Raw genomic sequence first — 27,000 nt, 5'->3', positions numbered from 1 at the left:
CCATTTTTTTTTATCAGCCTTGACCCGTCTCAAGAGGGGAGAAAGATAGGAAAAGAGTGAAAAAAGAAAAATAGGGATGAAAAAGAACCTGCAGTAGTTTGAGACATAGACAATAAGTTCGCGGCTCATGCTTATAATGTACGTAAAGGCTTGCAGGGCAATTCCAGTGATATTGATTGCAAGTTATATATAAGCGAATATTCTTTTTTCTGTACAATATATACTCACTCATAAATATTTTTTAGTAAACACTTGACACAGCAAATATGGCTTTTCGGTAGTATGCATTTTATTGAAAATTACCACATTGGATTGTCATTCGTGACTCCAGATACGAAAATTACATTGTTTATCAAAAGCAGGATAATCTGTAGTGTCAGCTTTTGCTTTCCTAAAGTGGGCTACATGCGTGGTGTGAAACACAAAATCACAATTGAATGAATACAAGCGCTATAAAAACGAAAGGTTTATCAAACTTGTCGTTTCCAAATGTTCAACAGACTCAAGTGCCTTTTCTTTTTTCTTTATTCACAAAAGATGTATTCACCTACTTTTTTTTTTTTTTAACACCCGTTTCACTTCCTTGCCTTTGACTTTTAACTATTTTTTTTAACTGCGTTCTGAGTCTTGTTTCGTTTACAGCAATCCTTTCACATTTCTTCATTCTTATGATCTTGTTATTTCTATTTGCTTCAAACTTCTTTTATTTCGTATTATCTGTTAAGCAGCTTGCCACCATACGTAGTCCTCTCTTATAGGGTCTCGGTGCCTTGTATTTTTTTAATAAGGATTCTTAATTAAGTTTTTCAGTAACAACATAAACATAATATGAAAAACAAGTGGTAAGAATCCCAGTATACAAAGATCAGTAAGCCGGCACGGCGTTTTTATTTGCGACAAGAGTCTCCTTCTCACATTGGAGCGAAAAGGATGCAAGTCAGGTAATCAAAGTTGGTATACATCACACTCTTGCACCCCCGCATAGTACAGTCCCAGTCAACTATCAATAATGTCCCCCTTCAAAAGGAAAAAAAACATAGAATCAGTCATTTTGTGTCCAAACCGAGAGAGATCCTCTTTTCAAACCGAAACTAAGAGAGCTGTAAAATCTATGGTCGCTGAGATTTCACCGTGCAGCGGCACAGGGTCCCCCTTTGCTGGGTTCAAGAAAACAGTAAGGGAAGGGGGCTAGATTCTACATATATAGAGGTTAGGTAATGGGATGATCCACGAACTGATAACCCCTTCGCTGCCAGGCCTTTTCCCCTCCTGTGCCGAGCCTTTTTTTGGCTATTTGGGGCAGTTCTCGCTTAGGCCCTCATAAAATTTTTGTTCACATAAGCTACCCACGCCAAATTTGCGTCCTTTTTTTCCAACATCCTAGGGATTCTAGACGTATCCAGACTTTGTGGGTTCCCCTGAAGGAGCCCAAGAAATTAGCCAAAATACAGTGAAAATTTCGTTTTAATTAAGAAAAAAAAGGGGAAAAAGGGCCGCAGAAGGCAGCTCGTGTTTTTTTTCCCTGAAAATGGCATCAACAAAGGGTTTGCAGTGGTAAGATCACCATCTTCCCAGCTTTCAGGAACAGGCAGACCTGAATTAGAAAACCCCATTTTTCAACACAATTTTGACATTTTACTGGGACATACCCCATTTTTACTATTTTTTGTGCTTTCAGCCTCCTTCCAATTAGTGGCCGAAATGGGTGAGAAACCAATGCTGGATCCCAGAAAGCTAAACATTTCTGAAAAGTAGCCAAAATTCTGAATTCAGCAAGGGGTCATTTGTGTAGATCCTACAAGTGCTTCCTACAGAAAATAACAGCTGAAATAAAAAAATATTGAAATTGAGGTGAAAAAAAACTGTCATTGTTCTCCACATTTTACTCTGTAACTTTTTCCTGTGATGTAAGATTTTTGAAAGCAATATACGGTTATGTCTGCTGGACTCTTCTGGTTGCAGGGATATATAGGGCTTGTAGGTTCATCAAGAACCCTAGGTACCCAGAGCCAATAAATGAGCTGCACCTTGCATTGGGTTTTCATTCTGTACCGGGTATACAGCAGTTCATTTGCTGAAATGTAAAAAGTGAAAAATAGGTATCAAGAAAACCTTTTGTATTTCGAAAATGGCCACAAGATAAGGTTTTGAGAAGCAGTGGTTATTTGCACATCTCTGAATTTTAGGGTGCCCATACTAGCATGTGAATTACAGGACATTTCTCAAATAAACATCTTTTTTACACAGTCTTACATTTGGAAGGAAAAAATGTGGAGAAAGACAATGGGCAATAACACTTGTTTTGCTATTCTGTGTTCCCCTATGTCTCCCGATAAAAATGGTACCTCACTTGTGTGGGTAAGCCTAGCGCCCGCGAAAGGAAATGCCCCAAAACACAACGTGGACACATCACATTTTCACAAAGAAAACAGAGCTGTTTTTTTCAAAGTGCCTAGATGTGGATTTTGGCCTTTAGCTCAGCCGGCACCTAGGGAAACCTAGCAAACCTGCGCAGTTTTGAAAACTAGACACCTAGGGGAGGTCAGAAACAAAGCCTGCTGCTCAGGCATGGGTGTTAAACACCCGTCCTCACAGGATGACCTGCTTTCCAAGGCACAAGCTTCAAAGAAGCCCGCTGCGTTTGGTGTGCAGAACTGACTTTTCTCAGAGGAGGATGCCGACCCACCCCCCCCTCCCAGGGCCCATTTGGCCCCTAGAGAGATAGGAAAATTAGCTGTGCAGGAGGCGTGTCACATTTCTAGACTGGGCACACCCCTAGGGTGACCAGCTTGCAGTGGACACAGCCTAGGACATGCCACCATCTCCTGTGTGTAGTGGAATTTAGGGCCCCTGGACAGGGTGATGCCCATTCCTCACAGGAAGCGGTTATCTAGGGGGTGTAGTGACCCCAGATGTAAGTAGCCCATTAGCTACTACCATTAGCTCCCCGCAACACCCCCTAAATTGAGTATTTAAGGGACCGCCTGATCCCAGTTCCTCAGATCTTCGCTGAACACAAAAGGAGTGGACAAGAAGCCTGCCGACCTGTGAACCAAGGAGCACGACTGACTTGGCGCCACCTCTGCCAGCCTGCCTACTGCATCCAACCCTCATGGAGGTCTCCCCAGGATGGCGATGCCGTGGATCTATCTGTACTGGCAAATTGGCAAGTGGTTCTACTGCCAAGGTGAAAAGCAGGGGTGGTAGCAGACATTCCTGTCCCGATCCCCTAGCTATGTCAAAGGGATATGGCAGTTGCTGGAGACCACTGCAGAGGGAGAGGTATAAAGCCATTTGATCTTGGAGATAAACCTGGAGCCTAGCCCAATCAAGGTCAGTAGGTGAAAGAAGTAACCCCATTCCACCCTCTGAAGGGACTTTTCCTTTTCTAGTGAGAGCAGGACTTTGTCATCTTCATCGTTGTGTACCTGCCAAATGACATGAGCCAGGGTTTCAAGAGGGGCAGAGGAGCGGTGTACAATAAAATCCACCTGGCTGCTATTTTATGAGCACCGGCTCCGAGCTCTTTCAACCTGTTTGCCAAGGCTTTTGCTATAATCTTAAGATTTGTGTTGAGCAGAGAGATTTATATATAGCTTGAACTGTTGAATGTGTCCTCATCTGGTTTGAGCAGTACTACTATCCTTACCTGCTTCACACTCTTAATTTGAGGATATTACTCCTGTCCTGTTAATTTTATTAAACCCCGCCGGTTATCAATGAATCCCTGGATCTTTGGACTTGGGAAATAAATCTATTGCCTGGCCTAGTTCCTCTAAGCTTATGTCCTCTGTCAGTCGGTCTGCCTAGTCAGGGCTCTGTTGGGGGTAAGTTATACTAGGTAGAAAGTTCTCCTCTGCCAGATGTGACTGAGGGTTTTCCTCTGTATACAGTTGTTGATAAATGCGTGAAAAGCCTGTAGGGTGTCGGAGGCCTTTTTTTTTGTTTTGTTTTTTTACATAATTGGAAGGCCTTGGGGCACACAGCTTTTTTCCCCTCTTTCAGAGTGCGTCTGTTTCAGATTGAATAGGGATGTTTAGGTTTATGCTTAAGTGGTGAATAAACCATTAAGTTCCCCCTTTTTATCCCAGGAGTTTCCTGAAAGCCTAGGGGTAGTGAGATCTAGAGTATAACTTTGTGAGATGGTTAATCTGGTGTTCCTGCAACTTTTGAGTTAGTAGGGCCTGCTGCTTAGCAAACTCAGTCGCGTATCAGTTCCCTCTGTATCGTCGCTTTACCCGCTTCGCACAAGATGTGGGATGATGCTACTGTGGTGGCATTCTCTTGCAGGTACTTGGAAGAGATTTGCTGCAGTTTGCTTTTGGCCTTGGGAGTTTGGAACCTAGAGGTGTTGAAACACCAGTAGCCTGGGATGGGAGGGGGCAGGAATACCCATCCGGGTTGAATTTGCAGTTGATCATGGTCTGATGTGCTGTTTGGGACAATATCCATCTGCTCTATGAATTGTAAAAAAGCAGAGGAATGGAGGTAGTAATCCATTCTGATTCAGGAGACATGGATGCAGGAGGTAAATGTGGAGTCACAATCTGTGGGGTAGATCAACCTCCATGGATCGGTCAGAGAGTGATCCGTCATAAAGTCCATGTTGATGTCTGTCTCAGTGTATAGGAGTTGTGCTTCTGTCCAATTTATCTAACCTGCGGTTCAAAAACAAGTTCCAGTCAACCAACACTCCCAGCATCCAAGAGAATTTTATCCATGGTTAGGGAGAGGAGTAGTTGGTCTAGCGCCCTGAAAAGACGGTCCTTGGCTCCAGTTGGAGCATAAATGTCGCTCACGAAGGCACGGTTCTGGATACATGCCTTGATAGTTATTTATTCAACAATTAATTACAATTATTACAATAGAGCACCGGATTCTTCAAGTAATATATAAACGTAAGTGCTAAAAGATTAATCAAAACAGTTAAAAAGGCAACAAATTGTAGTAGAAAAGACTAAAAACAACACTTTAAAAAGAACCCTTCCCCTCCTGACAACTAAAATGCTGGCTTGGCTTCTAACGGAAAGTCCAGTTTTAAGGCCTGGGTAAAGTGCAAAGTTTTTAGAAGCATGTTAAATTAAAAAGGTCTGCATCTGCAGTATTACTGACTGACCTCCAGAAGACCATAAAGTGCTCTGTTAACCTCACGCTGCTGAGCGTATAAGGCCATTTTCCGAATGCTTAAAATGCCAACTTAATTTGAGTTGGAGTCCAGTTAGTTCTCACTAGATGACCAATGGCCTGATAAACTGCTGAACTTATTTGTGTAGGCATTCAACAGCGATACTGTTATCTTGCCTCCAGCAATGTCCACAATATCTTGAAGGTTGCTAAGGCATATTTGTTAAATATCAGAAATCGAGCCACCATCTGAGATGATTCGCCTTTCAAACATGCTTGCATGGCGATGTTTATTCCTGCCACCTACTGGCCATGGATGTGCAATACGAACCCCTACTATCCAGCCATACCCCTACGTATTTGTATGTGCCCACAATTTCAACCCCGCTCCCCTCAATACACCAAGCTTCCTCTTAAGATCCAGAACGCTCAAGCACTCTAGCCTGTTGTAATCTCTTTCTGTGGGCTTTTAACTGCGCCCATGCTTGCTATTTATTCTTTGCTGTGCTTGTCTTAAATGCTTCATTTTTATTTGTGCATTTTGTGAAATAGCCCTCCTTTGTGTGCTGAGTTCCCTGCCCATGCGCTTTAACTAAGTGAACATTTCTGTTGTCCATCACACTACGTTACGCTTTTTCCTGTTACAGCATGTGATGGCCCTCCTCTGATTTTGGTTTGCCTTTCTTCCCAGCCTGATCCTTTCTAGACATTCACGCAGGGAGCCAATAACTCTCACGCTCATGACAGCGGTGGTGCTTTGAACTTGGTTCTGTCAACTGTTTTACTTTTCATTTTCAATGTATGTGGCAAGAAGAGTCCAGTTAGAAATTTACAACGCTAATAGCTCTAACTCGAGCAAACGCGAGACCCATTGTAATGCAAATGCTTGTTTTAGTCTGCATGCAATTATCATGATTTTAATTAATCTTTTAATCATTGGCTTTCCAGTAAATAGCAAGTACAGAGTCTCTGTGAGCATGCCGGTGTCTGATCAGAAAGTACCATGTCTGCGTACTGGAGGGGCTGAACTCACTAAGACCAGCCAACCTTCCTGGAAATGCCCTCTCCTTTTCAAGATGTTCCTTGATAACTATCAAGTAGAGGTTGAGTAGTAATAGCACAAGTATGCAGCCTTGTTTAGGCCTTTATTGGTCATGATTTGTGCAGCAGTTGGCCCCCCAGAACATACTTTTATTTTCACCGAAGTGTTAGAACACAGTGATATAATGGCCTTTAATAAATGGGGGTATGCCCCAGCATTAAACTTCGACCAAAGGTTTACACTTGAAACACTATCGAATGTGGTTTGAAAGTTTATAAACCCAGTGTATGGATCCTTCCTCTTAGACACCATAGTTACTGCGCTCAAATAAGAGATACAGGTTAGGTTGTTTTTAATGTTGCAGCTCTTTTGGAATCCTGTTTGATTTGGGAGAATCATTTTTTTTTCTGTTGCCCATGCTTGTAATTCTTTGTTTATGATGTTTGTGTAGCACTTCCCTTCTGTATTGAAAAATGCGACCAACCGATAATTCCCAAGATATGAACGGGCTCCTTTTGTTTATCGGGAACCAAAATTTAACCTCTCTATGAATCTGGTATAGATGTCCCTAGCAAATATGCTTGAAATATGGGGGCCATTACTGAGGGCAGTTTTTTGGGGCCCATTTAAATATTGAACCTGGAATGCCGATTGGGCCTGGCGCTTTTTTTTTTGTTTTGTTTTTTGCGCATTGCATTGATAACTTTTACCACTTAGTCCTATCTTATTGGTGTTCTATCCTCTTTGATTCCGGGCCAAGATTCTGCAACCTCTGAGCCAAGTTGCAGCATGATCTACATATAAACATTTGATATAGCACTCCCGTTTGACGGGGCGATGTCAACTGCAGCCGCCTGGCATTTTGAAACTGATGCTATTGAGAGAGCGTAGGTTATACAATCTATATTAACATGAAATGTTTATAAACTAATGTACAACAATGGCGCTTAGACATTGTATTAATATGTTTTGCTGAAAACGTGCGTTGAAATGTGCCCACAGGGAGTGGCCATCAATGTATACGGGGACTAATGAAACTGACTAATAATGATGAAATGTTTTATCAAATTGTGATTTTACGTTAATGTTGAAAGGCTAAATGTATTAGATTCTTGCTAATAAAGCAGTAGGCCTTAATTAGCATGAGTCGAGGCCTAGCTGCCTGGCTCTCATATTAAATGTGTTTTTCTAACGTGCAGTGTGCCGACTCGCTAAAGGACATGAACTCTTGTTTTTCTTCAAAACTAGAAGCCTAGTGTAACAATAGTAGACCCGTTCTCATGAAATTCATATTGCTTGTAGAAATGTACTAGCTATGTGCAACAGTGTAGACTAATGTTAAATACAAGGTCAACCAAACCGGTACAGACAATGGAGCTACTGACCAAAGATGCGCAAAGAATTACAAAAGGATAAAATCATACCGTACGTTCTACCTCTGAAGACGTCAATCATATGGAGCAATAACATGCCTGAGAACTAATGCGGGGTGAAAGATTTAATGACCTAATGTGTTTTTAATTGGCTAAAGATAGTGGGGTGCAAACTTTGCCCAACCAGATTTTAGGGGAATGTACAATGAAAAGGGGATAAAAACCCCTGTCACCAGGAAGTAAATTAGAATTAGGGAGTAGGAGACTAGGAGAGGGGGAGATGCTGATGCTATTCATTATGATCCAGATACTTTGTCACTTTTATTAGTGACTAGCTGATTTATTTAGAACCACCCTTGCCCTTAGCTTGCCCATTTTACACTTTACCTCCTTATGAGGGAAGTGCCCCTTGTCGGAGAGCTGAGTTCCTGACTGATGGCGAATCAACTGATGTCCTGAGGACGAAGACCGAACCTGAGTGCTGACCCAAACCTTGGAGGGTAACTATATGACAATGAAATTGTGATTGTCTGTTTGCTTTTCCTTTCTAGGTACCAACTGCTTTTCTTTTGACAGAGACCATAGCTAGATGTTTTGCAAATTTGTGTTACTAAATTGTTTTTGCATGAAGCCCAACATGCCAATGCTAATTAGAGGTTAGTTGAGAAGGGTTCACTAAACTGACGCAAATAGACAAACAACTGAATTAATGCTTTGTTAACGATACTCTGCTAAGGATAGCTTATGTTCACACCTATAGCACCAAAAGTGAATGTAGGCATCTGGCACGTCCGATTCAAGTCTGCTATTTAATATATGAAGACCTAGTTGGTTTAAATATCCGCCCTCTAGTGCATTGCTCTGTTTATCGGGCCTTTGATATTGCTTTGGAATTGGTGGTATGGCTCAGATTTAGTCTTCAAGATCCAGAAGGATGTCATTTGGCACTGCACACATTATAAAATCTCCCATGATGACCCATATTGCATCTAGATGGGATAGTTGTAACGTTCTCAGAATTGGGGGAGTTGTTGTGTTAACTACTTTCTGTCTTTGGCTATATGTAGATAGATGCTCCTTATGAAAAAAAGGATGTGGAACTCAGGCTTATGTTGTTAATTAGAGATATCAATAGGATAATATAGTCTCCTTTCCCCATACTGAACACAGTTGTTTTTTACCATGAGCTCATTTTTCACATACATCGAAATGCCTCCTAAGGAATGACACCCTGCCTGAGATACAATTGCTGCAGCTCCATATGCCCTGAAGTCATGCCGGGGGGGATGAATAAAGGGGTCATGTTTCTTGGAGCGCAATGATGTCACTTTTTCTCAATTGTGCTATTGCGTCTTTCTTTGTTTCGGAATCAGTTGAGCCTCTTATAATCCATAAGCTTATTTTCAAAGTGGTCAGCATTGTATGGTTCTCTGTGCTAAGTCTGGGTTCCTAATGCTCTTGGTAATCATGCCCAAACCGTGATTTTCGTGTGCTGTGGAGTGCAACATCGCCCTTCCCCTGTACAGCTTGCCTTTATTGTTAGCACACCCTCTGAGATTTCCAGAAGTTGGGTTACATTTTTAATACCAAGTCATGTATATTCTTTTGTTTACTTTGCCCTTCCAATGTGTGGCCTAATGCCTTGTTAGCTCTTGCCTCAATCGGTATTAAACTCACTGGATATTTGGTCACTGCTGGACATGTCCTATTGTTCAGGCAGGGCCTTGTTCTCCTTCAAGATGTTCACTGAGGCATGACTGGTGAATTTAATTTCAGTGAATTTGTCTCTTCACTTTCTGAAGGTAAGAAGGCCACTTTGTCAATGTCAGTGGAAATAATTGCTTTCAGGTATGGGAGATTGGGACAGAGCTTCAAGATATTCCCTCTGTTTCGTACATCCTATTTGCCTCTGGAGACTTATTCGGAGCAGAGTATACTTTTATTATCTATTTCTGCCTTGATCATCAGCTTGTTTTTTTGGGTATTGCTCTTGCTGATTTCTGGGGTGGGGAATTTTCTTGTAATGCCCCAATGTCTGTTCTGTTACAGCTCATTTTCCTGGAAGGGGCTCAGGGCAATTTACTGAACTCTTTGGTGGCTGGTCGGGTTCCAGGAGGCTTTGCCGTTGTTTGAGTCCCAATTGTAGGTTTACCTATTGTTGGATTTGTACTGGTCATTTCTCTTACATGTTCCATTGAGGGAGGTGATTCCATTTGTCCATTTGTAGAGACGATTCTAGTTCTGCCCCTGTTCCTTTATATAGGATTTATTTTACAGTTGCCTTCCCTGGTGGTTTCCTGCCAAATTGACTTGGAGCTCCCATTGGCTTTAGAATTAGGCAACCAAGCTATTCCAGTAGGCTCTTGTTTTTCTTGCTGCAACCAGGGCAAGAGGTGTGATCTATTTTTATTAATTTCTCCGTTTTTATTTGTTTTTTTCCTCAACAACGATGCTCAGGTTTGTCTTTCTTCAGTGGCACTTTGTTTTGGAGGGAGGGGGGTTGGCATATAAAGTTCTTTAATCTGCAAGTTGATGACATAAATTATCTTTGTCAACTTGATTGATGGGCACACATTTTGTTAGGGGGCTTACTGCGCCCTTTCCTTCTGGGTCACACACACCAAGTTGAGCTCTGTCAGTGAGGTTGGGGCACCCACTGCTCCAGGATGCACCAAGGCTTTGCCATTAGGTGGATCCGCTTGTGGTGCTGGGTTGTATTGATTCCCTTTTCAAATCTTCGGTCAAGATCATTGTTCTCTATGAGAGGCTTGACAATTTTTGTAGTAGAGGGCCACATGAGCATGAGTTTTGCTCTACATCCGCCTCCACTGAATACTGTGCTCTTAGAATTAGATTATTAGGAACTCTGTTGTATCCCTTTCTGGACTAGAATGGCAACTCCACCCTTTTGGCTCAGCCAGGTTGAAATATATCGTCCCCAGGGCGCTGTCTGGAGCATACATGATGTTCCCTACCCACCCAGCCCCTAGGCAGCCTTTCACTTTCATGTGGGAATGATGTGAGGCAGCCTTTCACTTTCATGTGGGAATAATGTGTCTCTTGGAGAAGATAGGTAGGAAAGAAGATAGGTAGAAAAGGATCTTTTTGCACTTTTTATAACGGGTGGGTGGAGGGAAAACACTTTCATATTCCCATTAAGTGTTGAGCTGAGGAAATTCTGGGGGGTGGGGGGTGCATCACTTACTTTTTTAACTGTGTGGAAGGAAAGCACTAAAACGGAATGAGCTGGAGGCCGGTGATCTGTTAATGGTGAGAAATACTGTGTGTGAGAGGGTATGCAAAAGCAGGGCCTCTAGTAGTGGTAGCTAGCATTTTGTTCAGTTGTTATGGGGAAAAGAGCCGTGAAAGTTTACTTCTTCTAGCAGGGCAATAGATACTAAACCTGCTGCTGCCAGAAGCACCAGTGAAAATAGCCAGTGTGCAGGGTAAAAGTGACATATCGCTTAGTGGTTTGCTGGGGAGTGGGGTGCAGCCCTCCCAGATCATCACAAAGAAGCTTTAAACAATACTAGAATCCAGAACGCAGCAGCCAAACTCATCCTGGACATCCCCATCACAGCCACATCTCCGCCCACCTCAGAGACCTGCACTGGCTCCCGATCGACAAACCCATCACATACACGCTACTGACACACACCTACAAGGCACTGCACAAAATCAGACCAGCCTAGCTCAACGACCGCTGGTCCTTCTACACCCCACCAGGCAGCCGCAATCCTCCCAACTTGCTCTCGCCGCCATCCCCAGAATCAGGAAAAGCACAGCTAGAGTCAGATCCTTCTCCTACCTTGCAGCCTGGACATGGAACAAGCTCCCACTCAACCTCAAACAGGCTGCCACTCTGGAGCAGTTCAGGAAGGGCCTCAAGATGTGGCTCTTCGAGTGAATAGCACACCCCCAATAGCACCTTGAGACCCCATGGGTGACAAGCTGCGTTATACAAGTGCCTGATTGTTTGTTTGATGGATTGATTAATTCATTGATTGATTGATTGACTGCCATGGCAAGAGGACGAAGTCCTAGGGCTCAGGATGGAAATGATGGCCAAGCAGTCAGTGCTGGCTGGATGGCAGAGGTCAGCCTTTTTTTTTTTTTTTTTAAAGAGGAGAGCTTGTCCCTGCGTTTCTGTTCTGAAGCCCCGCTCCTAGTAGCTGCTTCAAGGCATTCCATCCATTGTTGGGCAGAGTTGCTTGTAGTAAGTAGACTGTGGCACTCCGCACGTTCTCCCACCCCCAAACGGTCAGGAAAGGAATGGAGCATCAAGTGCATGATTAGTTTCCATGTTCTGAAGCACCAGCGTGTCATGAAATTGTTGCAGGCACCCAAGGTCTAAAAATTATTTTGTGCTTCCGTTCTTGGAGGGGATCATTTGGCTGGATTGAGGAAGTCATATTATATGTTCATTTGTTTCAAGCAAGGCCTTTGAGAGAAAGCGTTTGCATTTGTGCATGGTCTCATTGGAGAAATCTTGGAACACATGGATTGTAGTTTAATTGTAGAGGAAAGGCTTGTGTTTCATGGTCAACTGAACTACTTCGCAGGCGCAGGAAGGAAACTATCATCTGTTGCAGAAGGTCTTTGCATGCAGTGGGATGAGATTTAATATTGTGGACCCTTTGCATTTTCAGTAGGGTTGGAATGTTAGATTAGTGAGAGTCAGGCGAAACTGCAACATGAAGACCATGATATTGTCCCCTTGTTCATTTTCAGGGACCCCAGAAAACCACAGATTATCCCTCCTATCTTTGTCTTCAAGTTCCATAACTTTGACCTGAGTGTACCTGTGGTCCTGCTACCAATCGGTGGTGCTAGTAAACCATTGTTCAGCAGTGGGCAGTTGATCTTTCATGGCCATGAGCAGATAGTTAAAGGTAGCAATTGTTGATGTTATTGAGACTGTTTTGCATGATTTTGATGGTGTTAGTGTCTAGTAGCCATGGATCTGAGGGCCTCTAACTCTTTGATGATGGTATCAAGTGCCAGGTCCTGCGTCATGTTCTACGTTCCTATGACTATTTTGCTAATTTTGGCCCCTTTTACGGCTTCCATAAATAAAAGTTGACGGGCAGGTCTGGGCATAAGGGAGGATGGATTTATTGTTGTTGAAGGATGGTAATCTGGAATTGCCAAGATTACTGCAAGGTATGCGTCTTTAATTCTCTGATTGGGCTGGATTGATGGAAGTAGAGATACAGATGGTGGCATCTGCCTTATGTACTGTCCCTGGTGGGTGACAGTCCTTGGGCCCCAAAAGGTGAGTGACCTTCCAGTGAAGGCCCAGTGTAAAGGCCAATAGGGGAGGTTGTGCCTAATGAGAGAGAGACAGCAGGGCCTGAGCTCAACAGAACCTGAAAGGTTTCCTGACAAAGATAGCCACTGCCAACCTGTTGTCCTCTTTCTATGGTGGTGGGAGCCAGTGGCCATGTGCTCCATTCCCACTGGTGATCTTTGTTGCTCCAGGCCCTTTTCGACTGACTAAGGGGGGTCAGGGTATGAGCTCCATTTTGGGGCACAGAATCTACAGATGCACACTCTCCACTGGTTGCGTGCAGCCTGGCCACTGGCTGCAGGTCTACATGGCCAATTCAACCACCAAGGAAAGCACGGTCATACCAGCTCCAGGCACCCTTGTGGCCGAGTGGTTACTTCTTGGGTGCCTTTTGAAGTGTCTGGGCACTGCAAGGACGAGAACAGTCCTCTATAGCTTCACTGTGGAGGTCATGCGGCCAGTGGAGTTCTACACCACGCCTCCAATCTCCTCAGCGGTTAGCTCTGTTCCATTGTTGCTTTTAATCATGATCCAAAAAATGTCACTCACCCACTTCTTTTGTTTTTTTCCCCCTTTCTCTCTTGACTTCTAACCTTTACAACATTGTAATTTTCTCTGCTTGAATGCTAATTCCTCCTCTCTGGTCACATTCTGTCCCCACTTGAAATGACGTTTGCATCCTTTTGTGATTTTTAGTGTTTGGTCCATGATCTAACTTGCTATAATCGTATCGATTAGGTATAGAATTTATTAAATCTACATTTTTACAAATCTTAGTACTGCTTCAAAGTGCTAGGAGCATAACACTAAAGATCAGAATGTTTCCATGACTAACTTCCTTTCAGTCCGTTTGAATTACTGACATCGACTTTGACAGTGAAATAACAGTGCTGTCAGACCCTCAAGTTGCCTTGGAATCCTCTACTTGACTGGGCATCTATACGCCCATGACACTGGATAATCATAGCCTTGTGCCATTGTAAAAGTGGCACTTTAGCAGGGAATGTTATTTAAATACTTTTAGGTCTTTCTGGTGATAAGGGTGTCCGTGGCTGCATTCCCAGGGGGGGGCGCAAATACACCTGCAAGTACTGGTAATTGAAGATGGCCTGGAAGCCCCTCTTTGTTTATTTGTTGCTTTTCCAGCCTTTATTCACTACATGTAGAGGATGAAGTGCACAACAAAGTGTGGAAACTGTAATCATGAGCGCCCTGGGACAGTGTCAGTGAGTGGGGTTGGTGTGGTGAAACGTGTCTAAAATGAACAATATATATTTTCAACTAATTATTTCTTTTCAACTTCAGGTGCCAACATATAAAGAATAAGTGCCCACAACTCAAATGAAAAATAAAATGCAATTTATCATTGACAAATATACTCATACGTTATGAAACCACAGTTGGCTAATGAGATTAACTGTGTGTGTGACCAGAGTGTTACAGAAACAAATCCTGGTTAGCAGTGTTGGGGAATGATGACTACGTGCTATAGTGCTACGGTACAAAGCCTGTGATATAAAGCACTGTATGTATATAAGTATTTATGTCTATATATATTTTAGTAATACGTACTCCTTCTATACATAGAAACATTTTTATAAGCATCAGTTAAAAGGACATCGTCCAGAACTCAACCGCTAACACCCATACAGTACCTCTTAAGAAGAATAAATCTTTGTCATGGTGGCGTATGCTAGCTCCCAACCAGCCTTTACATTTGGTGAGTAACGAATTGCACACATTTGTATTTCTTTTAGGTAGCAGGCACATGGTGAGGAGGCTTGCTTCTACTTTAGTGTACTGCCCTTCCCTCTGCTTCACAGCACAGGAGCCTCTTCCGCTCCCCCCCATCCCCCCGCCTTTTTTTTATTTTATTTTTTACAGGACCATCACTACCATTAGTGTAGCAAGGTGCAGAGGCATGTGGGCCGGGCCTAGGAGCGATAGCCCAGTGAAGTGGGTAGAGCAGACAGCCAGCTTTGCAGAGCTGTGGAGATCATTAGTGCTGCAGGTGGAATGGCACCAGAGCTGAGCAGTTTGAGGGGCCAACTAAATCCCAATCGCAAATTATTTGCTATCCTTCCTTGCTTGCATTAGGGGCCAGTGCACACCTCCTGTGCCAGTGTTGCTTTTTGCCTTAGAGCAATGGCCCAGGGAAGGGGAAAACTGAAGTAGGGGAGACACCTTAGTTTGGGTGTCAGAGTTGGCACGGAGGCAGACGGAAGCCAATGGGAGCCCATGTTTTTAATAAAGGGCAGAAGTGATGGCCCGCTTTGCAAGGCACCTCACAGGACAGTAGCTATCATTAGTGAAACAGGCACAGGGGCACTGGTATTCAGGGGTCAGAGGGGCCCACTGGATCGCAATAATGACGGTCTTTTTCTTTAAAAAAAAAAAAAAAAAAAAAAGGAGTGCAATTTTTTTTTTTTTTTTTTTGTAAGGGACATGTTGCCTAAGGGCGAGAGGTGCTGACTTTGAAACTGCAGATCTAGATTCAAGTCCTGCATACTTTCGATATTCAGCGAATCTGGGGGAAATAACTTCAACTCATGTTAAAAAAAAAAAAAAAAAAAAATATCTGACCTTGTGTAATGTTACTGGTGCACATGCAGGGCCGGATTTTGGGTGGTGGGCCACATTGGGTGCTGACCTCTGGGGGGTGCTGTGTTTAGCAAAGACTTCCGAAACTTGCAATTTAAGGGCACCAAAATAAACTGTTGCACAGGACATCACCAGTCCTGAATCCGGCCCATATGCTGACTTGTATGTATTGTTACAGTTGTGCGTGCGCACTTTTCATATATGTGAACCCTCAAGAAAATATGCGACGTAAGCAGAGTTTGAGGAGTTTACCTGTAATTCTAAAACACACTGAGATTTTCACCAGAGGCAGGAGTAACCCTCAAGGATTATATTTCAGATCCTTCCACATGCCTTTTATGAATCAGCCCCGTATTCGAAGCATAGAAGGCAAATCGAAAAGATTTAAAATAAATCTACAGATAAATGCTAGTGACTGTGAGCCCAAATATATCCCTATTATAGCGCTTTACTTGAGCACAAATGTATGTTACATAAAGTCAGAATTTTTCTTTTATTTTTTGACACGGGGAGATGAAGTGATTTTGCCCAGATTAATAATAACCACTAACAAAAAAAACAAAGGTTAGGGGGGATGTTATAGATGGGTTAAGATTTCACATGCACAAAACAATAGAAATTCAAGAGTTATACTTTTCGAGACACTATAACTCATACTCTAAGGTGACTATAACTCTCGGGACATAAGAAGCCATCCCTTTAATTGTTTGAGGGCCAACCCCAGGGAGGTGGTGGTCCCTAGGGCCGAAAAATGCACGGCTCCCGCTTTAATGCACAATCGTGGCCCCTAGGGAGGTGGTGGTCTCCAAGATCTATAGGGCACAGGAGCGGGGTTTGCGTGCCCCTCCCCCCCTTCATATTTAACACCAAAGCCTCAGGGAGGTGGCGGTCCCAAAGGCCTTTTAGGGCCTCAGGAGAGGGGCACGCAGACCCGGCCAATAAAAACAGCAATTGGCTTGCTCCATGGAGGTGACTGGGGCCAAGAACGGCAAGGGAGAAAGGGGCTGCTCTCCTCAGAAAATACATTTTCGTATGCTCCGGGACCTGGCCCTTCTGGGAGCTTAACTTTAAAGAAGTGCCGGAAACTGCAGCAGTTTTGTGAGAACATTTCTTTTTTTTCTTCAGTGCTTTTTAGCCATGGCAGGCTCCCTGTGGGCTACACCACCACGGCTCTTTTCTTTATTTTTAACTTTATTTTTGGGATTCGGCTGAGCCAGAGTCCCAAAATGACTGCCAACATTTCCTGGTTGGAGTGTTGGCAGCCAATCAGATATCAGCCCGGGGACTATCGGATCTTCGGAGGGTCCGTGTCCCTATATATCTATATCTTTTAAACTTTATATATCTCCGAAACTGCTGAACGGGTTAACACCAAATAACAAAATAAGTTCTTTCTGGACCAAAACCTAGCTTTCTGCATAATAGGGTGTCATTCCGTCCAGTGGTTTGGGCTGTAGTCGTGTCTAAAAATCCATTTGGAAATTGCATGGGGAAAAAGCGTTTTGGGACCCCTCACCCATTTTTCTCATCCCCCACATGACAAATCACCTTGAAACTTTCAAGACAGTAGCTGAAGTGAGTGGCAAACTAGTTTTGAATATTTGGTGAAGATTTGTCAGGCGGTGCCAAAGTTATAGCAAACACAAAAACTTTTCCTATGGAAAGTAAGTCGTAACTATAACTTCCTACTGGGGACTGTCAGTAGGTTTATTATTCACCAAAAAACATTATAGTAACCTTATAGTTCGTTGTGATAAAAAGGTCTGTTTTATTTAAAAAACAAACCTAGCAAGTCCCTGAAAGATTAAAGTACTGTTAGAGTCAAATTTGTCAGTGACAACAATAATGTTTTAAACTAAAAAAAACAAACCAGATGTTTACCAGATAGTGCTAACTATAACTTGCGCCCCTGCCATACACTGTTATGACCTCACATATGAGATCAATGATGACACCCCAGGTGACATACTGGATCATCAGCCAAAGAGTGTGTTAGTTTGTTTTATAGTTTTCATGGTGCTTAGGAAACTACCATATTACTTTTCTACCTAATTTTGCACAGCCTTTGTCCAGCTAATAGGTATTGTTTACAAAACGTGTGTGTTCCTAACGCACCATAGGTGTGTAGAGGTATTGAACATGTTTTAAATCTTTCTATTGAAGACTAACTCTGTGCAGGTGACAGTTGATTTGCATTTATTATGTTCCCCACAGGTTTTTTTGGTACTGCAGAAAAAGTTTCCAGCAGGGCAAAGATTCCACATACTACATAGTAAGTATTGTTAACAGCCTTGAGTTTTTGGACAGAATAGTCTCAGCATGACAATTACTATGTAACACAATGTTCTAGTGTTCCAAGTACTTGAGCGCACCAGGTACTAACCTATGTGCTTGTGTTGCTTCAGAAGATGGGCTATCTGTAAAGTTTTCACCACAGTATGAAGGATGCAGATACTATGTTTTTAGCACTTTCAAACCTTGGTATTTTAACTGAATAGTCACTCTTTGGACAAGTTTAGCATAGAGGGTACCCAGTTCTTAGTGGATACCTTTACATACTCTGTGGTGTATTCCTCATGAAAGTTTCATTGTCTGTTAACAGTGTGGTGCAGAGTAAACTCTCTCCATAGAGTCAACAGTACCCACTTTTCTACTCATATTCACTTCATACCTCAATGTAAGTTCAGTGACTGTCAGGGGTTTGATAAAGGTAAAGAGTGCCCGTAGTGGGGTATTCGTTATATAGCAGGGCTTGAGTATCTGGAGGAACATGGTTTTCCCTGACCAATTGTGAACGGATTGAACACTGTGTGCAAGATAGGTTACCATTTCATCTGTGGTTCATAGTCAACATGAACTCTACTACCTAAGAAAGGTATGGTATAGGGTCAGTGTTGCACATAACAGAAACTTTCATTACCTATGGGGGGTAGTATGTAAGATAGCAGTAAAGACTCCTCATACTTTTCTGAGCTATTTTGCACTTACTTTCATAGCTTTGATTGTATGCTCGTTTAAAGAGCAGCGTGTACAGAAGAAGCTTAGAATTAACTGAAACAGTAAATTGATTGTTCCCCTTAGAGCAGGGTCAAGAATGTCTTGCATATAGCTGGGTCCAAACTGAAGTGGCGTGGTGTGAAAAAGAACGATGGATTGGGATGCAGCCCGAGTAATTGGATGTGAGCTGAGATTAAGCATTCCATCCATCACATTTTTGTATACTTTAGAAAAGTTAACAGCACCAATGTTGTTTTTAGGTACACTTTAACTGTGTTCTGCATTACACTTTCAGGTAGAGGTACGTATAAGGTTTGATATTTTTCACCTACTTACTACCACTTACTTAAAGTTGTAATAGGTAGGAAAATATATTTGAGTTTCTATATATTTAACAAAAAATGTACAAAGTACCACAGTCCTGTCTTGGCAGTACCCCGTACCAAAAAGAAATGATGCAACTGCACTCTAGCCTATTAAACTCTACGTCAATCCACTTTGTCACTGCACTGTACACTGTCACTTTACGCCACTCCACTATACACCAGTACACTATGCCACGCTACACCACTCCACTGTACCCTATGCTAATCCATTCTATCACAATCCAGTCTACGTGACCCCACTGCACACCCCTCCACCCTACCACACTACAGTCTAGGCTAGGGGTCTTCAAACCTGAAGGGGGGGGGGTTATAGGGGTGCCAGGCTCTGAACAAAAGAAGCATTATGCTAATAGGGCTTTGCTATAAGCTGAAAAACATGTAAAAATGAACAGCAGTAAATTGCTCTGTAATGGGCCATCACTATCATGTTTTGTCATTTATTTCCTAGCTAGGATTATGTGTCAAAGGGGAAGCGACTCCAAATACTCTTCAAAACCCTCCATCCCACTTCTAATAATCATGCTGTGGATCATTTTATAAATCAGTAAGACCTGCATTCCCAGAATAGTATGTTTGTCATCATGTATTTGATTGCATTTTGAAAACGGTAACAGAAGTTAACTGCAATGTTTAATTAAGTCTAAACATATTTAAACATCACCAACTTGATGGAATAGTTGTGAAAGGTTTGGAGAGGGGGCGATTAGTTTTTTTTTTTTTTTTTTCCTCCTTTAGGGGGCACAACATTAAAAAGGTTAAAGTCCACTGGTCTACGTTATTGTACTCTATGCCAGTGGTTCCCAACCCGTGGTCCGGGGGCCCCGAGAGTGTGCAAAGCCTCTTCTGGGGGTCCATGACTGCTTAGAAAAAATAAATATTATTAACAGATTAATAAAGTGTATATAAATAAAGTGGTCCCTGGGTTCCAATAATGATAAATTGGGTGCTCACAGAAGTCAAAAGGTTGGGAACTGCTGCTCTAAGCCATTCAACTGTACACCACTTTGCTGTACACCACTGCACTATATGCTATTCCACTCTGGCACCACTAAACTCTGACAATCCACTGTTTGCAGTTACACTGTACACTAATGTTTTCTATGTCACTCCTCTCCAGGGCAGTTTTTAAGAGTGCAGGTGGGGGTTGGGCACCACTCAGGGACCACCACCTCCCTGGGACTTAATCTGTAATAATGTAATTGTGGGTCCTAAGGACCCCCAGTGCCCTGGGGACCACCACCGCCCCAGGGCAAGATATAAAAAGAATACGGGGGGTCCACAGGACAGCCACCTCCTTGAGGCCATGCGTTAATAGTAAACGTGGGAGGCCACACAGCGCCCGGGTGCCACCTCCTCCCTATGGCAAGATATTATAAAGTTGTTAAAATAGGAGGGGGTGCATGAGTCCCCCCTCATTGGACTTTCATACGCCCTCGGGACTACCACCATTCCAGGGCTATGTTTATTAAGTTGGCTGGGGTGCGAGCTATAGTTACCCTATGGTGCCAGTTATAGTTACTTGAAAAAACACTAACTATCTGTTGACCCGGTCTGGTTATTGGAAGCTGTATAAGGCCGTCTTTAAGGTCAGAGAGTGCCAATGATGGGAAGGAATCTGCAACAGTCACTGCTTTTTCAGAAATAGTCTTTCAAGTGGACCAAAGAAATCTATGGCTATTCTCTCACAGGCGTGCTTAGGGAGTTCTGACTTTGGTTGAAGGGCAGTTGTATATGTGACAGGCTTTAAGTTTATTTTCTACTCTTTCATCTAGCTATGGAAACCAAACTCTGTTTTGGAAGCTCGCTTTTCAGGAACAATGCCTTGTTGCTCTTCATGAGCCACTTCTGTCACTGTTTGTCGTAGACTGCGGAATCAGGATCCTCAATCCTCACAGTATAACTCCTTCCTGAGTTATGGACAGTTAATCTTTGACATTTTTGTACTTTTGATACTCTACATCATTACTGAGAGGTCAAACGTGGTTATTTCATGACTGATATGTAATTATGGCCCTGATTCTGACCTTGGCGGACGGCGGAGGCCGTCCGCCAAGGTACCGCCGCCAAATGACCGCACCGCGGTCAGAAGACCGCGGCGGCCATTCAGACATTTCCTCTGGGCCGGCGGGCGCTCTCCAAAAGAGCGCCCGCCGGCCCAGAGGAAATGCCCCTGCAACGAGGACGCCGGCTCAGAATTGAGCCGGCGTAGTTGCAGGGGTGCGACGGGTGCAGTTGCACCCGTCGCGTATTTCAGTGTCTGCAAAGCAGACACTGAAATACTTTGCGGGGCCCTCTTACGGGGGCCCCTGCAGTGCCCATGCCATTGGCATGGGCACTGCAGGGGCCCCCAGGGGCCCCGCGGCACCCCCTACCGCCATCCTGTTCATGGCGGGTTTCCCGCCATGAACAGGATGGCGGTAGGGGGTGTCAGAATCCCCATGGCGGCGGAGCGCGCTCCGCCGCCATGGAGGATTCCCCCGAGCAGCGGAAAGTCGGCGGGAGCCCGCCGACTTTCCGCTTCTGACCGCGGCTGAACCGCCGCGGTCAGAATGCTCGTGGGAGCACCGCCAGCCTGTTGGCGGTGACCCCCTATGTCTTTTAACTTTAGCAGGTTACTATCATGGCTTACAGCAGTGACAATCTGGGCAAACAGCAGCTGGTGTTCTTGACAATGAAATTGATGTAGGCCTCAGCCGTTTTGGATGAAGTACCATGCTCTTGAATAGGCACCCTCGATGTATAGTCAGCATGATTTTGATCCTTTCATGGTTGACGTACAATTGCATAATTGTACTCTTGCAGTTGTAGTCCCTATTGTTCAATTCAAGGTGGTATCTTGGCTTTCGGATTGCCGAAAATGGTCAGCAAATTTGATGATCAGTCACCAGCATACGTCTTTCTGTACAGGAATACATGGAAATATTCACAAGCCCTTACTACAGCCAAACATTCCTTCTCAGGCTGTGAATAAGTACATTCTGTTTGAGACAAACTTCTACTAACATAGGCCAACATATGTTGTCTTGCATTTACATGTCCACTATGCTGTGGAAGTACAGCACCTAACCCAACAGGGCTGGCATCAACCACAATTTCTGTATGAAGCTTTGGTTTGAAGTATGCCATTTTTATAGCAATTTCAATGCGTGTTTAATTTTCTTGAAACTCTTCACATTCTTGTGACCATTTAAAGGGAACATTTTTCTTTGTTAGCTCTCGTAATAGAACACTGACGGTGACAAAGTCCATTATATATCATGAACAGTAGCTGGCCATTTCAAGAAAAGAGCTTTGCTTTGAAACATCTTGTGGGTATTCTGCATGTGTTAAAGCCTGTACTTTTGCCGGATCAGGTGTCATGCCCCCATCCAAAAAGATATGCCCAAAGAACTTCAGCTTTGTTTTGTTAATTTCTCACTTGTCTGATTAAAGCCATTGAGACATCGACATACTTGTGTTAGGGCTCGATTATGCTCCTTCTGTGTAGCTCCAAAAATGAATGTCATCGCTATAGCGAAATGCATTCACAACAAGTTGTATAATGTGTCATATTATGTCTTGGAAAAGTTGTGCAACTGTTGACACACCAAAACTGTCTCGTATCTAAACAAACCAACATGTTTAGAAAAGGTTGTAATATATCTGCAGCTTTCGTTAAGTTCTAACTGATGGTAACCTTTATTCAAATCAAGTCAAGAGATGTCTTTGGCCCCATTTGAGTGCATGATCATGTCAGAAATGTGCGGCCCTGGATTTCGTTTTTGTTCAATTTGCTTTGTTCGTCAGTCGCATGTCAACGCATATGCGCACAGCTCCTTCATGGTCTTTTTTTGGCACTACTACTACTACTATGAGAGACACCAATGGCATTGGACTAGTGGAACGTTCAGTAATGTCATGCTTAAGCAATGATTCAAGATTTTTCAACAGCTTCTTGTAAACGAAAAGCAACTTGTCTGTCTCTGAACAACAGGGCGGACACCCTCATTAATATGCAGTTTTGCTTTCATATTCTTTAATTTGACTAAACCACAAAACAACGAAGATAATTGGCTGTTTTGTGATCAGCACTCATGTTGCAGTTGACTAAAATCAGTCTCATGTCAGCAGCTGTATTGAAACTAAGCATGCAGGCACTTGCTGCTGTACCTTGAAGCACATGGATCGGTGCTTGTACTTTTGTTTTTTTATCTTTCACTGTCGCCATAAACAAACCTCTGCTCTTCATGGGATTCAGTGCAGCCCAAGTGTACACTTTGGTCTTTGATGGCGTAAACCGCAGTAACTGAGCCAGTTCATTGTACTTTTCTTCAGGGATTATATTTATTAAGGCACCATTATTGATAATGAAAGGTATGAAACATCCATTTATTTTCAGTGTAATCTTTGGACAGTGTTTGTATGGCTTCATTACTTTGTCATGTCATCTTTTCTTTGACTGACTTTTCTCTTCACGTAGACCAGTCCGACTTGCAAGTTTTTCTGAGGGTAAGCATGGCCCAATCACTTTCTTCACTTTCACTTATTGAGGAAGAAGAACTTTTTGACAATGATTTAGATGACAATTAACTTCGTTTAGTATCTATTTGACTCAACTTATGTCGCTGCTTAGCCTTTGATCACATATTGAATGTTCCTTCTGAAAGGTTGTGGCAGCCATTATGTCTTCATGCTGACACACTTTTTCCTTTGCTCTGCACATCATCACAAAATGGTTCTCTTTACCACAGCCTTTGCATATCTGACCAGTGGTAAGACACTTTCCTTTGTGTGGAAATGCAAATCCACACCTGAATCACAACTTCTTTTTGCGTGTAGACATCACTCAGTGTCCGTCAATCTTTTGTTTCAAATTACTTTTCTCAATCGTGACTGACTCACTCTGGGCATCACTGCCCTCTATGTTGAAATCTCATCTCGCAGCATGTTCCTCAGCTCTGACAGCCATCAACACTGGCTCACGACTAAGAGTTCCGCTCAGCATTTGGCATCTTAATGAATCAGACAAGCATCCGACGATCACGCTAAGCCTCGTGGCTTTCATCATTAAATTCATTGAACTAACAGTGCTTGATGAGCGTGTTGAGTCTTTACATTCATTGATTGTTTCGTCAACTCTTTCACGTTCTTGACTGAAAACGTATCGTCCATAGTCAACCTTGCTTTCTTAATCTGACGGTATGTGACTCTCAATTCATGGCATTTTCTTTGACTTCTTTCACATCTTTTAGATATTTGATAATCCTTCTGTCATCAGTCTCCAAGTGCATCTATCAAATCTTCAAATGTCTCATCCATGCAGTCCATCTATTGCCAATATGTATTTTTTTGTTGGTAACAAATGGTGGTGGTGGTTTTAGGAAGGCGGCAGCATTGTAACTGTTCATGGGAGTGGCTGATTTCGATGGTGAAGCTCTGTCGAACGCTGTTGACTGCCCTGTGGAATCTGCATCATCAGAGGCCCTATGTTGTTTCAGCCTCTGGGTCATCCAGGACCGCCCTTGGAGTTTTTACCTCTTTCTTGTTCTCCATCAGAGCTCCTTTAGCCATGGAGACTTTTGGAGTTGTTCTGAGCGCCACTTGGCCACTCTGTTGGTGTGCCTCTTTAGGTACTGGACAGCCCAGTAAGCACAACCCTAGAGCTTCTTTGTGGGTCTCCCCGCACAGTGCTGAGGTCGTAATGCTCCACTCGGATAAGAGTAATCGTAGTATGTTCCTTTTTTAACTTGTTCTGTCAGCCAGCACTATTATTGGTATTAATATATATATCAACTTATGATTGCCTTTTTTCATAATGTATGCCTGTTTCCGCCTCCAGGATTACCGCTCTGTATTATGTATAATAAAAAAAAAAAATTGGGGGGGGGGCTGTGGTACCTTTTTGTAGGACTTTGGTCGTAGTTTCTTGACCAACAATGTGTAGAGTTTTCCAAGAAGCTCTCGTTCTGTTCACATGCTTCACACTGGTTGGAGTTGTGTTTTGACGCCACATACACCAGTCGTTGACTCAGCACTTCAATGAAGGCACACGTGTGTTTTGCTTTACTGCTGACCGAGCCAAAATACACACACTGAAAAGAGTCAAAAAGAATCTCTGGAATGCGCTTCTTAGTCTAAAGACATTTATTAAATCACTGCGCAAGGCTCGTGAAGGAAGGTCAGTACAACCGAAAGTGCATCTTTAAAATGTGAAACATTAAAGTAAGAACATGTACAAGGAATCTTCAATCTACAAACAGTAAATATATACATGCAAAGATACAAACACCTATATTGAGCGCTATGTTCGATGGCATGTGTAGCTGCAGATAAACATGCTATGCATATTCTGCCATCTAGTGTTGGGCTCGGAGTGTTACAAGTTGTTTTTCTTCAAAGAAGTGTTTTCGAATCACGGGATCAAGTAACTCCTCTTCGGCTCCATTGTGCATGGTCATCGACTCCATGTTAGATTGTTTTCTTTCCGCGATCGGGTTTGGACGTGTTTCTTTTCGCTCCGATAGTTTGAGTCGGAAAAGTTCTACAACTCGCTAATTCTCGTAGGTATTGTTTCGACCACGTACCATCTTCCATCGACACTTCAATACCGTCGCATCAAACATCTTTACTCGCCCTTCAGGGCACCCGTGCCCAACTCGGGCCGACCGCGTGGAAGCCTCATGGACCAGACCCCATTCCGCTTTTGTCCTCGGTGCCACGCAAGATTTCCCTACACAGACCAACATCTTATCTGTAATCTCTGTCTCTCCCCTGACCATCGGGAAGAAAATTGTGAGGCCTGCAGATCCTTCAGTTCGAAGAAAACTCTCCTAGACAGAATAGCACGAAGACTCGAGATGACGTCGGAGAGCACCGAATGTATCGACGTCGAGGAAGAGGAGATCATGCATACGACAGTCTCTGTCCGAGGGTCTGACTCCGAGCAGGAGTCCGAGGAGGACAGACCGGTCACGGCAGGGACGGAATGTGAGTACGCCTGCCCCTGTCCCAGCCAAGCCCAAACATAAGGCCTTGGGAATGCCACTGATGGAAGGCCGTGGCTCGACCCATAAAAAGACCTTCGGTGACCAACCAACAACTTCGGCACCGAAAAAGGCCACGCTGCCGAAGCTCTGTCTCCGAAACTATCAGACATCGATCCTTCGAGTCGAAGCCTTGAAAATTGCTTTCGGTGCCGAGGCCGGCATCCACTCCCAGCCTTTCGAACCCGAAAAAAACAGCTTTGGAGCCGAAAAGGGCAGTTTATACAGAGGAACATGGACTTTCGCAATTACTTCAAGAAAGCCATAGAATTTCAGAGGAACACTCACAACTGGAGGATATAGATGGAAAGGCAAGCCAGAATTCATATCCAGAAGGACACTGGCAAAATTATAACTGCACCTCCTCTGAAGCCTAAGAGGAAGCTGGCCTTTCAGGAACAATTGGACACTGCTCAGCCACAGGATAAACCCTAAATTTTCTCCCCCTCAGTCGATTGTCTCTCGACCTACTACTCCCACACCTGTACAATCTCCTGTACATTAATTTGATTCACAGCAAGACAATGTGGATCCATGGGATCTGTATGATCCCGATCCCAATCCCGATAACAACCCAGACTGCTATCCCTCCAAACCATCACCACCGGAGGATAGTACAGGATATACTCCGGTTTTAGCTAGGACAGCATCCTACCACAATGTCTCCATGCACACTGAGCCCTTAGACGATGATTTTCTTTTTAACACACTATCCTCTACACACACTACCTATCAGTCCCTTCCCATGCTTCCAGGCATGTTAAAGCATGCACCCAAATATTTCAAGAGCCAGTCAAGGCTAGGATAATTACTCCCAGAGTGGAGAAAAAGTATAAGCCGCCTCCCTCTGATCCAGCCTTTATTACACAACTGCCGCCTCCTGACTCTGTAGTTGTAAGCGCAGCTAGAAAAAGAGTGAACTCCCAGTCATCTGTGGATGCACCCCCACCAGACAAGGAGAGCAGAAAATTTGATGCTGCAGGCAAAAGGGTAGAATCACAAGCAGCCAACTAATGGAGGATAGCCAACTCCCAAGCACTATTGGCTAGATATGATAGGGCCCACTGGGATGAGATGAAGGATATCATACAACATCTCCCCAAAGACCAACAAAAAAAGGCACAACAAATAGTCGAGGAAGGGCAGGCTATTACAAATAACCAAA

The 27,000-nt window shown here is 43.5% G+C and overlaps 1 protein-coding gene across 9 annotated transcripts in view; it reads left to right on the top strand.

Moving 5' to 3' along the window:
- Nucleotides 1-27,000, top strand: part of ST3GAL6 (ST3 beta-galactoside alpha-2,3-sialyltransferase 6) — a 502,129-nt gene that overhangs the window by 132,460 nt on the left and 342,669 nt on the right. For 5 of the 9 annotated variants that reach the window (XM_069204906.1, XM_069204901.1, XM_069204895.1 and 2 more), the window contains exon 4: nucleotides 17,645-17,702. The exons of 2 other annotated variants lie outside the window; for them this stretch is intronic. The gene's annotated coding sequence lies outside the window, so the exon portion shown is untranslated. Of the gene's footprint in view, nucleotides 1-14,416; nucleotides 14,550-17,644; nucleotides 17,703-27,000 lie in introns of all 9 variants that reach the window. 2 more of the 9 variants (XM_069204898.1, XM_069204899.1) reach the window with 1 other exon arrangement.

Source organism: Pleurodeles waltl, chromosome 8 (genome assembly GCF_031143425.1).
Source record: "Pleurodeles waltl isolate 20211129_DDA chromosome 8, aPleWal1.hap1.20221129, whole genome shotgun sequence".
NCBI classification, from domain to species: Eukaryota; Metazoa; Chordata; class Amphibia; order Caudata; family Salamandridae; genus Pleurodeles; species Pleurodeles waltl.
The sequence above is the reverse complement of the archived record's forward strand: the minus strand, read 5'-3'. Positions and strand labels throughout refer to the sequence as shown.